The following is a 12,881-nucleotide window of genomic DNA, read 5'->3' as shown; positions in this document are numbered from 1 at the left end:
TTTGCTAGTTCCATCCTCATGCCCCCTTTGCTTATTCCATCCTCATGTCCCCTTTTGCTAGTTCCATCCTCATGCCCTGTTTGTTATTTTTCAACAATATACAAAGGTACGATCTGTCTCTGTTGGTGATGGGTTTTCTGTTGCCAGCGTGCCATGAGAAGATTTCAGTTTCTCCAACATGGCCACCTCCGCATCATGCACACACTGTGTATTGTGTGGGAGGTCTCAGCTGGTGTGCCTTTCTATGTGAGTCTGTCTCTGTGTGGGTCTTTAACGTGTGAAGAAGACGAAGGCCGAGCTGGACCGAGTCGGACCAAGTCCTCCCTGATGAAGGCGACGGCGACGCCACCCCCACCTCTGCACCATGTGATCGATCTCTGTGGATACGGGTATGTTCTGTCAGATACATCATCCACTTCAGCTAAATCTGTCTGTGCTCTGTGTTTATGCTGGTTGTTTTTCTTGTTTTTCAGACCCCCCCAACACCAAACACGACAGCCAGGGACTCTAAGACGAGGTCGAAGGCTGTGAAGGACGGAGACTTTAGTTGTCTTACTAATTCCATCATACTGAGGTGATCTTCAGCTTAGATTGTCTTGGTTTAATTTTTAGCCAGTCTCCGATGGACGGGGGGTGGGGTGTCAGTGGTTGTGCGACCAGCCACCTCTCTCTCTCTCTTCCTGCGCTGTCACGTGATGACGTCACATTCATAAACTTTATCAGACGCCTCCAAAGTAAAATATATGATGTGAAAAGTACTACTGCAGTAAAACTGAAAATTTACCCACACAAGGCATAAAATAAATGCTGTTTAATATTTAATCCGTATCTCCTATAGGCTGTAAGCGCACTGCATTTTTTTACTGACTGTATTGAAACTGATACCGGGCGATTCCGCCAAAAGAGTGCCATTTCTGTCCCCAGCATAGTATTGTATATTAAATGTATAAACACAAGTAATAATATAATACAAATTATATTTTATTGTTATACAAAACACTGTACACATGAATAATTGTAGAAATTGTAAATACACAGCATTTCTTGCCTGTCCCCACAGCCAAACGCTACACTTTACCATAATGCATCATGAACAAAAGCGTTCCAAAATCTTTTTTTTTTTTTTTTTGCATTTAAGTGTGACTCCATATTCTATCTACACTTGTAAAACAAGTTTTACAAAAACGTCATTATATTTTGGTTAAAATTCACATTTTAGTGCTGTCTCCAGGTTTTCACTCATTGCTGTTACCCAAACACATTTCCCCCTCTGAAAATTTGGAACATTCCACCAGTGATAGGTTCTGCAGGAAGTCACATCATCTGGGTCTTCTGCAAGTCATGGGAAGACCAAAACTAAGTTATCTCATTTATTTTTCCTTAAATTTAATGATATATTGGCTGTGTCAGAGACGGTCAATCTAAAATCTCAGTCCTGTTGCCTAAATTATCTCTAAGAAAATGTTTGTTGATATCAAAAGTAAAATATTCGGTTAAATCTTAAGAATGTGCTCCATGTGCTCAAGCTACTAGCATAGATGCTAAGTGGCTAGATTTCACACAATTGCTAATTTTATGCAAAAAACTCATTGCTGTTACCCTCATTGCTGTTACTCAAATAATTAATAATAATTACAATAATAATAATAATAAATATGATGTTCTTCATGTACCTTATTAGTGCAATGGGTTTGACACAATAAACAGATCACACATACTCACATAACGCACTCACATACTCATTCCTGTTACCGATTTTCATTCCTGTTACCAAATGTTTTTTTCTGATTATTCTGATTTTGTCATAAATATTAGTATTTTCATCATGTAACCAACCATTTCTTCTACATTAACTATTTTTCTAAGAGAAAACAATTTATGTGGTTGATGTTCTTTTAAACATGGTTTTAAAATGGCATTTGAGTTTTGGTAACAGCAGAGAAAAAAATGCAATTTTAATAAACTTTCAAAAGTTGCAATAAATTAAATAAAGTAGCCTGAGATTGACCAGTACTCATTTTGAATGAGTAAATGTGTATATTACTAAATTCTATATTGAAATGGAATGAAAAATGAAGTTTAATTTTGAAGAGTTACAACAAGCAAATTGCACTCTTTTGGTGGACTGACCCTACCGCTGCTGTTTTTAAGACCCACGGTACACCTGTCAGGTGTGTTCACCTGGTTAACTCAGGGTAACGTGGTGGAGTAGGTGCTCAGTAAAGAGAGACTGTGTGTTTGTGTGAGATAAAATACCACACACCAACACACCAACACCAACCAACATGAACCTCAGTCAAGAAAAGACCAAACCTGAAAACATCACAGGCTCCAGATTCGACTCACACTAACTCTGTTTTCTTCTTCTTGTTTTTTTCAGGTAGATCTACGAAACTGTAAGTCCGCTTTTTCTTTATGTGGTTTGGATGTTCGCTAAGCCATCAGCTGTCATCCACCATCCACTGTTTATTTTTCATCATCATGCCCCGTTTGTTATTTTTCATGTTCATGCCCCCTTTGCTAGTTCCATCCTCATGCCCCGTTTGTTATTTTTCATGTTCATGCCCTGTTTGTTATTTTCCATTCTCATGCCCCCTTTGCTAGTTCCATTCTCATGCCCCTTTTGCTAGTTCTATTCTCATGCCCCGTTTGTTATTTTTCATGTTCATGGCCCCTTTGATAGTTCCATCCTCGTGCCCCGTTTGTTATTTTTCATGTTCATACTGTTTATTTTCCATCCTCATGCCCCGTTTGTTATTTTTCATATTCATGCCCCCTTTGCTAGTTCCATTCCTATGCCCCGTTTGTTATTTTTCATGTTCATGGCCCCTTTGCTAGTTCCATCCTCGTGCCCCGTTTGTTATTTTTCATGTTCCATACTGTTTGTTATTTTCCATCCTCATGCCCCGTTTGTTATTTTTCATATTCATGACCCCTTTGCTAGTTCCATCCTCATGCCCTGTTTGTTATTTTTCATTTTTATGGCCCCTTTGCTAGTTCCATCCTCATGCCCCGTTTGTTATTTTTCATCTTCATGCCCTATTTCTTAATTTCCATCCTCATGTCCTCTTTGCTAGTTCCATCCTCATGCCCCATTTGTTATTTTTCATGTTCATACCCAGTTTGTTATTTTTCATGTTCATGGCCCCTTTGCTAGTTCCATCCTCATGGCCCCTTTGCTAGTTCCATCCTCATGCCCTGTTTGTTATTTTTATTCTCATGCCCCCATCTCCTAATGCTATGCTGTGCCATGACATGACAGGTTTTCCTCTAGTTGTTGAACATGTCTAACATGACCACTCATTATTCAGGAACATCTACATATCTATAGCTATTTAAAACAGGGCTTTGTAGGGTTTTTTTTTTTATTTTGCTGCTGTAATTTGTTGGTTGCTTGCAACCATCGCCCACACATTTCTCTATTTAACATGGCAGTCCATTAGACCTTTGGCAGTCCATTAGACCTTTGGCAGTCCTTTAGACCTTTGGCAGTCCTTTAGACCTTTGGCAGTCCTTTAGACCTTTGGCAGTCCGTTAGATCGTGAGCCGTCCGTTAGATCGTGAGCCGTCCGTCGTTCGTGATCCGTCCGTCGTTCGTGCATTTTGATGATTTCCTGCCAATTTACATCTGATGAAGACATTTTAATTTCTCCATCTAAGATGTCTCCACCTGTCCGCTTGTCATCATTTCATTTGTTCGTCCATTTTGATGATTTCCTGCCAATTTACATCTGATGAAGACATTTTAATTTCTCCGTCCAAGATGTCTCCACCTGTCATTTTGATGATTTTCCTGCCGATATACAAAGGTATGATCTGTCTCTGTTGATGATGGGTTTTCTGTGGCCAGTGTGCCATGAGGAGATTTCAGTTTCAGTTTGCTCTGATGTCCACACCTCACCTTTGGAAGTTCTGCTCTGCACATTAGTCTTGAGTTTCTTCACAGGTCTGTATGCAGGGTTCCAGCTGAGGGTCTGCCTGGACCGGGACGTCTCAGCTGGTCTGTGTGTCTGTGTAGCAAAACTTTATTTCAGGTGGATCTACAAGTGAGTATATTTCTTTCTTTCTTTCTTTCTTTCTTTCTTTCTTTCTTTCTTTCTTTCTTTCTTTCTTTCTTTCTTTCTTTCTTTCTCTCTCTCTCTCTCTCTCTCTCTCTCTCTCTCTCTCTCTCTTTCCTTCCTTCCTTCCTTCCTTCCTTCCTTCCTTCCTTCCTTTCTTTCTTTCTTTCTTCTATCCTTCCATGATCCATCCTTCCGTCACACCTCTGTCCATCTGAGACTGGTTCCAGACTGCTGTGGTAGTCCACCGGTAGCAGATTATGAATCTATGTAAAGCTAGACGGTTAAGGAGGCTGACGGAGGTTCGGAGGTTTCCTGTGCCACCGGAGGATTCAGCGTGGGACGTGTGACCCAGAGATGTCGAGTCCCACAGGAGCCGAGTCCCAGAGACGTGTGAAGAAGACAAAGGCCGAGCTGGACCGAGTCGGACCTAGTCCTCCCTGATGAAGGCGACGCCACCCCCCACCTCTGCACCATGTGATCGATCTCTGTGGATACTGGTATGTTCTGTCAGATACATCATCCACTTCAGCTAAATCTGTCTGTGCTCTGTGTTTATGCTGATTGATTTTCTTTTTCTCAGACAGATGTCCAACCTTAAGGAAGACTGGAATGTGGCCTGTGGCCTGTGACCTGACCTGAGCTCACCGAACCCTGCACCCTGCTCTGACGTCCACACCTCACCTTTGGAAGTTCTGCTCTGCACATTAGTCTGAGTTTTTGAACAGGTCTGTATGCAGGGTTCCAGCTGAGGGTCTGCCTGGACCGGGACGTCTCAGCTGGTCTGTGTGTGTGTGTGTGTGTGTGTGTGTGTGTTTGTGTGTGTGTGTGTGTGTGTGTGTGTGTGTGTGTGTGTGTGTGTGGAAAAGCTTTATTTCAGGTGGATCTACCTACAAACGGTGAGTAACTTAATTTTTTTTTTTGTTACTTTTCCACTTTCTCTCCCCCTCCCTCTCTCTCCCCCCTCCACCCCCCCCCCCCCCCCTCTCTCTTTCCTTCCTTCTGTCCAATGACACCTCTGTCCATCTGAGACTGGTTTCAGACTGCTGTGGTTTTCAGCCCATGGGTAGCAGATTATGAATCCATGTAAAATCAGTTTTGGTTTCTGAGTTTTTCATGTTTCTTTTGTTGAGTAAAACCTTTCGCCACCATGAGTTGGTTGTTTATTCTGCCTCGGACCAGTGAACCATTTTGCATATGGGTTTTATGGAGGGAGGAAGCCTGGCCTGGTTTATTATTATTATTGGAAACAACATATGTTAATCTGAATTGTTACAACAATTTTAACAAGTCAAACTTAGAAAATGTGTAAGACAAAAGGAAAAAACAAACAGAAGAGGCCGTAAGCATCATCAGGATTTCACTTTTCTCCCCCTGATGAGTCCCAGACCCCACAGAGCACTCCCACTGTCAGATCCTTTTTAATTAAACCTTTAATTTCCATTTCATCATCTGTCTCTAGGCCAAAGACACAAAACCTGCTGAGGTGAGTGTGATTTATGGTGAGTCTGATTTATGGTGAGTCTGATCTGCATTTTGGATGGTCAGAGCACACACACACATACACACATTCAGCTGTTTTGACATTGGCCAGGTGTGTGGAGGTGAGGCAGGTGACAGGTGTTTGGCCCAATGCAGCACCATCAGTGACTCCCCCTGTAGTGTCTCAAATCGTAGTTATCTTTTTAACCCTTCCCTCCCCATGTCCTGACAGAATCAGTAGCATTAGAAAATGTCTCCCCAGAATCACTTTCATGTTTCAAAGAGCTCAGATTTCTGAAGACAACAGAGAACGAGGCCACATGAGTCGACTCACTTCATAAGAAGGCAAGGCTTTTCTCCTTCCCCTTCTTCTCTGTGTCTGACGAAGTCTGTGCTGTGATCAGCCATCGTTAGCTCTGCTGCTGGTTCTGTCTTAATCAGGGACTTTTCCTGGACCAGAGGCTCAGAGGGGTTTCAGGCAGAGGGACAGGTTCTTAGAGACGTCAGGAGAAACTTAGCCCTGTGAGTTCAGTTTGCAGAGCCTGTGCGCCTCAGTCATGCAGTTTCCAAACCCAGACAAGGATCCCTCTGGCTTTGTGAATCAGCTGATTGTGGTGTGCTGCTGTCAGGAACCTTTTTTGGTTTTGTTTTTGTTAAGAGCAGCAGGTTCAAGCAGAGAGTGAAATGTAGGGGAGGCTTCAGAATCAGAGGCAGAGGAGGAACTGTGAGTCAGCAGCCAGGTGATCTCTGGGCCAGTCACAGCAGGAAGTGGCTCTCAGTGTCAGATCAGCAAGGTTGGAAAGTTCCAGATAATGGCAGACACTAACAACTGTTAGCTGATGTTGGAGAGGTGTGTGTGTGTGGGTGTGGGTGTGGGTGTGGTCCCACCATTCAACTTGCAGTTCAGATGGACCATGAATCCACTTTGAGTCTTACAGGTTTCTGCTGCAACAGTTAAAACAGCCTCCCTTTTTAACCGTGTCCTTTACTGTGTAAGGGACACAGTGGACCATCAGTCCATCACCAGCTGAGGAGCCTGTCAGTCCTCCAGCTCCTATATCAGTTATTCATCCAACTTATTCCTGTTTTTCAGGAAACTAAACTTATTTTTCAGACTCCCTAACACCAGGCAGGACAGTCAGGGACTCTAAGACCAGGTCGGAGGCAGAGACTTTAGTTTTCTTACAAATTCCATCATACTCAGGTGATCTTAATCTTAGATTGTCTTGGTGTAGTTTTCAGCCAGTCCCCGATGGACAGGGGGTGGGGTGTCATGTATGGGCGTAGTGGCCCGTTGTGGAATACATCTCATTGTGCTTTGTGGATGAATAGTTGCAGGCTGCACGAGCCAGACAGTGACGGAGGCGGGTCCCAGAGAAGCCGAGTCCCAGAGGAACCGAATCCCAGAGACATGTTAAGAAGACAAAGGCCGAGCTGGACCGAGTCCTCCCTGATGAAGGCAACGCCACCCCCACCTCTGCACCATGTGATCGATCTCTGTGGATACTGGTATGTTCTGTCAGATACATCATCCACTTCAGCTAAACCTGTCTGTGCTCTGTGTTTATGCTGATTGATTTTCTTGTTTTTCAGACCCCCCAGCACCAGGCAGGACAGCCAGGGATTCTAAGACCAGGTCGGAGGCAGAGACTTTAGTTGTCTTACTCATTCCATCATACTCAGGTGATCTTCATCTTAGATAGTCTTGGTTTAGTTTTCAGCCAGTCTTCGATGGACGGGGGGTGGGGTGTCATGTATGGGCATAGTGGCCCCTCGTGGAATACATCTCATTGTACTTTGTGGATGAATAGTTGCAGGCTGCACGAGCTAGACAGTTAAGGAGGCTGACGGAGGTTCGGAAGGTATCCTGTGCCACCGGAGGATTCAGCGTGGGACGTGTGACCCAGAGATGTCGAGTCCCACAGGAGCCGAGTCCCAGAGACGTGTAAAGAAGACAAAGGCCGAGCTGGACCGAGTCCTCCCTGATGAAGGCAACGCCACCCCCACCTTTGCACCATGTGATCGATCTCTGTGGATACTGGTATGTTGTGTCAGATACATCATCCACTTCAGCTAAACCTGTCTGTGCTCTGTGTTTATGCTGATTGATTTTCTTGTTTTTCAGACCCCCCAGCACCAGGCAGGACAGCCAGGGATTCTAAGACCAGGTCGGAGGCAGAGACTTTAGTTGTCTTACTCATTCCATCATACTCAGGTGATCTTCATCTTAGATAGTCTTGGTTTAGTTTTCAGCCAGTCTTCGATGGACGGGGGGTGGGGTGTCATGTATGGGCGTAGTGGCCCGTTGTGGAATACATCTCATTGTGCTTTTTGGATGAATAGTTGCAGGCTGCACGAGCCAGACGGTGACGGAGGCTGACGTAGGTTCGGAGGTTTCCTGTGCCACCGAAGGATTCAGCATGGGACGCTGTGATCCAGAGGAGCCGAGTCCCAGAGACATGTGAAGAAGACAAAGGCTGAGCTGGACCGAGTCGGACCGAGTCCTCCCTGATGAAGGCAACGCCACCCCCACCTCTGCACCATGTGATCGATCTCTGTGGATACTGGTATGTTGTGTCAGATGCATCATCCACTTCAGCTAAACCTGTCTGTGCTCTGTGTTTATGCTGATTGATTTTCTTATTTTTCAGACCCCCCAACACCAGGCAGGACAGCCAGGGACTCTAAGACCAGGTCGAAGGCTGTGAAGGACAGAGACTTGAGTTGTCTTACTAATTCCATCATACTCAGGTGATCTTCAGCTTAGATTGTCTTGGTGTAGTTTTCAGCCAGTATCCGATGGACTGGGGGTGGGGTGTCATGTATGGGCGTAGTGGCCCGTTGTGGAATACATCTCATTGTGCTTTGTGGATGAATAGTTGCAGGCTGCACGAGCCAGACGGTGACGGAGGTTTCCTGTGCCACCGGAGGATTCAGCGTGGGACGTGTGACCCAGAGATGCTGAGTCCCACAGGAGCTGAGTCCCAGAGACGTGTGAAGAAGACAAAGGCCGAGCTGGACCGAGTCGGACCGAGTCGGACCGAGTCCTCCCTCCCTCTCTTTCCTTCCTTCTGTCCAATGACACCTCTGTCCATCTGAGACTGGTTTCAGACTGCTGTGGTTTTCAGCCCATGGGTAGCGGATTATGAATCCATGTAAAATCAGTTTTGATTCTGAGTATTTCCACGTTTCTTTTGTTGAATCAAACCTTTCGTCTCCACGAGTCGATTGTTGATCCTGCATCTGTTCTTCCGTCATCAGATGGAGGAATGTGGGCAGGTCTGATCCAGACTGAGATTTGTTCTGCTGTCGAGATCATCACCATTCAGATTTTAAACAGACTTCCTGGTTGATTTATCTGGATGTTGAACTCTGGCTTGTCTCTCTGCCAAGCTTCATTCCAAGGGGCGACTCGAGCACAGCCTTTGAGCTGAAGTCGGTCCAGTTCTGCGTGTCGTATTTCATCTTCTTTTTCCCCGTATGTGTAGGGAGGCCTCCCGGCAGGGGACTTTTTCCCGCCCCTGCAAAGCGTTACGTCAACCGCTGATGAGACTTGCGGCGCTATCAACCGACAAGGGGATTCTTTCTGGGTGGGGGGGTTGTCCTCGGACCTGTTTAACGATCGGCAGACCGTTCTGCGTTTGGGTTTTATGGACGGAGGAAGCCTGGCAGAAAGAGACAACTCAGATACCACAGGTGAAGCTTGTGGACACCCGTGTTGGGTGCCCTTGCTTGATTTGCCCTTATTGGTGATGAGAGCGGCAGCAGAGACTGCTAGATCCTTCTTTAAGTCCTTTGTACCAGTTTGATTCTGAGGGACCAGTTACAAACTGTGGGCTGAATCCCAGAGAAGGTCTTCAGGTTGAAGTAGAGACAGAGGACAGACTTAGAGCTCTCGATGCACTGACAGAACCTGTTAGACGTATTGATTTTAATAATCAGGGACCAAAGCTGGTTCTGTGCCTTTATAACTTTTCAAGAGATTTATGTGTTTGCAGAGTTACTGTTTAATCTGATCACATGTTCTGAACAATGTGTTTTCTACACTGACAGAGTTCAGCGTTTCAGAGGCAGGAGGCAGCTGTACTGTCAAACCAGTGAAGGCTGGTATTTTATTTTTTAAAGAAACATCATGTGTTAATCTGAACTGTTACAACAATTTCAACAAGTCAAACCTAGATAACGAGTGTAAGACAGAAGGAAAGACTGGTTCAGTCCTTAGCTGTAGCATTAAATTAGCTGCAGGGGCTAATGTGACTCCTCCACCTCATGAGACATGTTCTTCCTTCTCTTTGCTGCCACATAGTGCTCCAGTGGAGGAACAGCATCAGACAGATGGATCAGGGTAAAGGAAAACAGAAGAGGCCATATGCTTCATCAGGATTTCACTTTCCTGAACCTGATGAGTCCAGTTCTGAAGTCCAGTCCAGGACCCAGACCCCACAGACCACTTCCAGTGTTTGGTCCTTTTTAACTAAACCTTTAATTTTTATTTCATCATCTGTCTCTAGGCCAAAGACACAAAACCTGCTGAGGTGAGTGTGATTTATGGTGAGTCTGAACTGCATTTTGGATGGTCAGAGCACACACACACACACGCACTCACACACGCACTCACACACACACACACACACACACACACACACACACACACACACACACACACACACACACACACACACACTCTGCTGGCAGATAGGAGGAGCCTGTGACATCTTTATGAAATGATCTGATTCAGCTGTTTTGACATTGGCCAGGTGTGTGGAGGTGAGACAGGTGACAGGTGATTGGCCCAATGCAGCACCATCAGTGACTCCACCTGTAGTGTCTCAAATGGTAGTTATGTTTTTAACCCCCCGTGGCAGCTGGTTTTCCCAGTGTCACTGTGAACACTTGTTTCCTCAGTTGCTTTCTGATGTTGTTGGACAACATGTCTCCAGGACTAGTTGTCTGAGAGACTGTGACCCTGCCTCTAGCCTGTGAACAGTTTGCAGCGATGTAGGAGACGAGGCCAGAGACGCTGACATGTCCTGACATGTTCTGACAGAATCAGTAGCATTAGAAAATGTCTCCCCAGAATCACTTTCATGTTTCAATGAGCTCAGATTTCTGAAGACAACAGAGAACGAGGCCACATGAGTCGACTCACTTCATAAGAAGGCAAGGCTTTTCTCCTTCCCCTTCTTCTCTGTGTGTGACGAAGTCTGTGCTGTGATCAGCCATCGTTAGCTCTGCTGCTGGTTCTGTCTTAATCAGGGACTTTTCCTGGACCAGAGGCTCAGAGGGGTTTAAGGCAGTGGGACGGGTTCTTAGAGACGTCAGGAGAAACTTAGCCCTGTGAGTTCAGTTTGCAGAGCCTGTGCGCCTCAGTCATGCAGTTTCCAAACCCAGACAAGGATCCCTCTGGCTTTGTGAATCAGCTGATTGTGGTGTGCTGCTGTCAGGATCCTACTCTGAGTTCATGTTTCAGGGACAATTTGGTGATGTCGAGCAAACTACAGGTCATTTTCCTGATGCACAGATACCTGCAGAAGATGGTGAGACACGTTTGAGTAACGTTACCACATTCAGACTTGTGATCATTAGTCTTGATACATTTCAGGGGCAGATCAGGGCTCATCAGGTTCAAGCAGAGAGTCAAATGTAGGGAAGGCTCCAGAATCAGAGGCAGAGGAGGAACTGTGAGTCAGCAGCCAGGTGATCTCTGGGCCAGTCACAGCAGGAAGTGACTCTCAGTGTCAGATCAGCAAGGTTGGAAAGTTCCAGATAATGGCAGACACTAACAACTGTTAGCTGATGTTGGAGAGGTGTGTGTGTGTCTGTGTGTGTGGTCCCACCATTCAATTTGCAGTTCAGATGGACCATGAATCCACTTTGAGTCTTACAGGTTTCTGCTGCAACAGTTAAAACAGCCTCCCTCTTTAACCGTGTCCTTTACTGTGTAAGGGACACAGTGGACCATCAGTCCATCACCAGCTGAGGAGCCTGTCAGTCCTCCAGCTCCTTACATCAGTTATTCATCCAACTTATTCCTGTTTTTCAGGAAACTAAACTTATTTTTCAGACTCCCCGACACCAGGCAGGACAGTCAGGGACTCTAAGACCAGGTCGGAGGCAGAGACTTTAGTTGTCTTACAAATTCCATCATACTCAGGTGATCTTCATCTTAGATTGTCTTGGTGTAGTTTTCAGCCAGTCTCCGATGGACAGGGGGTGGGGTGTCATGTATGGGCGCAATGCCCTGTTGTGGAATACATCTCATTGTACTTTGTGGATGAATAGTTGCAGGCTGCACGAGCCAGACGGTGCCATACGGTGCCAGACGGTGCCAGACGGTGACGGAGGCTGATGTAGGTTCGGAGGTTTCCTGTGCCACCGAAGGATTCATCGTGGGACGCTGTGACCAAGAGACGCCGAGTCCCACAGGAGCCGAGTCCCACAGGAGCCGAGTCCCAGAGGAACCGAGTCCCAGAGACGTGTGAAGAAGACGAAGGCCGTGCTGGACCGAGTCGGACCTAGTCCTCCCTGATGAAGGCGACGCCACCCCCACCTCTGCACCATGTGATCGATCTCTGTGGATACTGGTATGTTTTGTCAGATACATCATCCACTTCAGCTAAATCTGTCTGTGCTCTGTGTTTATGCTGATTGATTTTCTTTTTCTCAGACAGATGTCCAACCTTAAGGAAGACTGGAATGTGGCCTGTGACCTGACCTGAACTCACCGAACCCTGCACCCTGCTCGGACGTCCACACCTCACCTGTGGAAGGACTTTTTTGTTTCCACTGATTTAAACACAAACTTTGACCATTAATGACTCTGTAAACACTTAGAGGAGAAGTTCTACATTCATCACTGACACTGCCATCTGTTTGAGGACAGCACAAACCAACTGGGCCTTTTTAGATGTATTGTATTTGTATGTGTTCTCATGTTGGGTTTGCAGGCCACAGATTGTATGTTGTGAATCTGTATTTGTAAAAAATAAATTGTTTCTGTTTTCAGATTTTGAGTTTTGATCTTTGGGTGCTGGACACAGATCTGTCCCCATGGAGTCAGAAAGTGTGAGGGACGTTTTCTAAACTGAGCAAAGAACTGACCAATCCAGAAAACAGGCGAAGGATTATTATTATTATTTTACAGGAATATCTTTATTTTCCCTGACAGCCATCGTAGTTTAAAACCCTTTAATCAAATGTGTGTTGGTATTATGACGGCGGTGCGTTGCTGTCTAACCTGACAACACCACATTTGGATTTTATTTCCTACACAAACTGTTTGGAGTTCAAAGTGAAGAAAAGGCAGTTTATCAGTTTCCAGACTTCACAGCTGTTAAACTA

Source organism: Toxotes jaculatrix, chromosome 1, assembly GCF_017976425.1.
Source record: "Toxotes jaculatrix isolate fToxJac2 chromosome 1, fToxJac2.pri, whole genome shotgun sequence".
NCBI classification, from domain to species: domain Eukaryota; kingdom Metazoa; phylum Chordata; class Actinopteri; family Toxotidae; genus Toxotes; species Toxotes jaculatrix.
Note: the sequence above shows the minus strand (reverse complement) of the source record.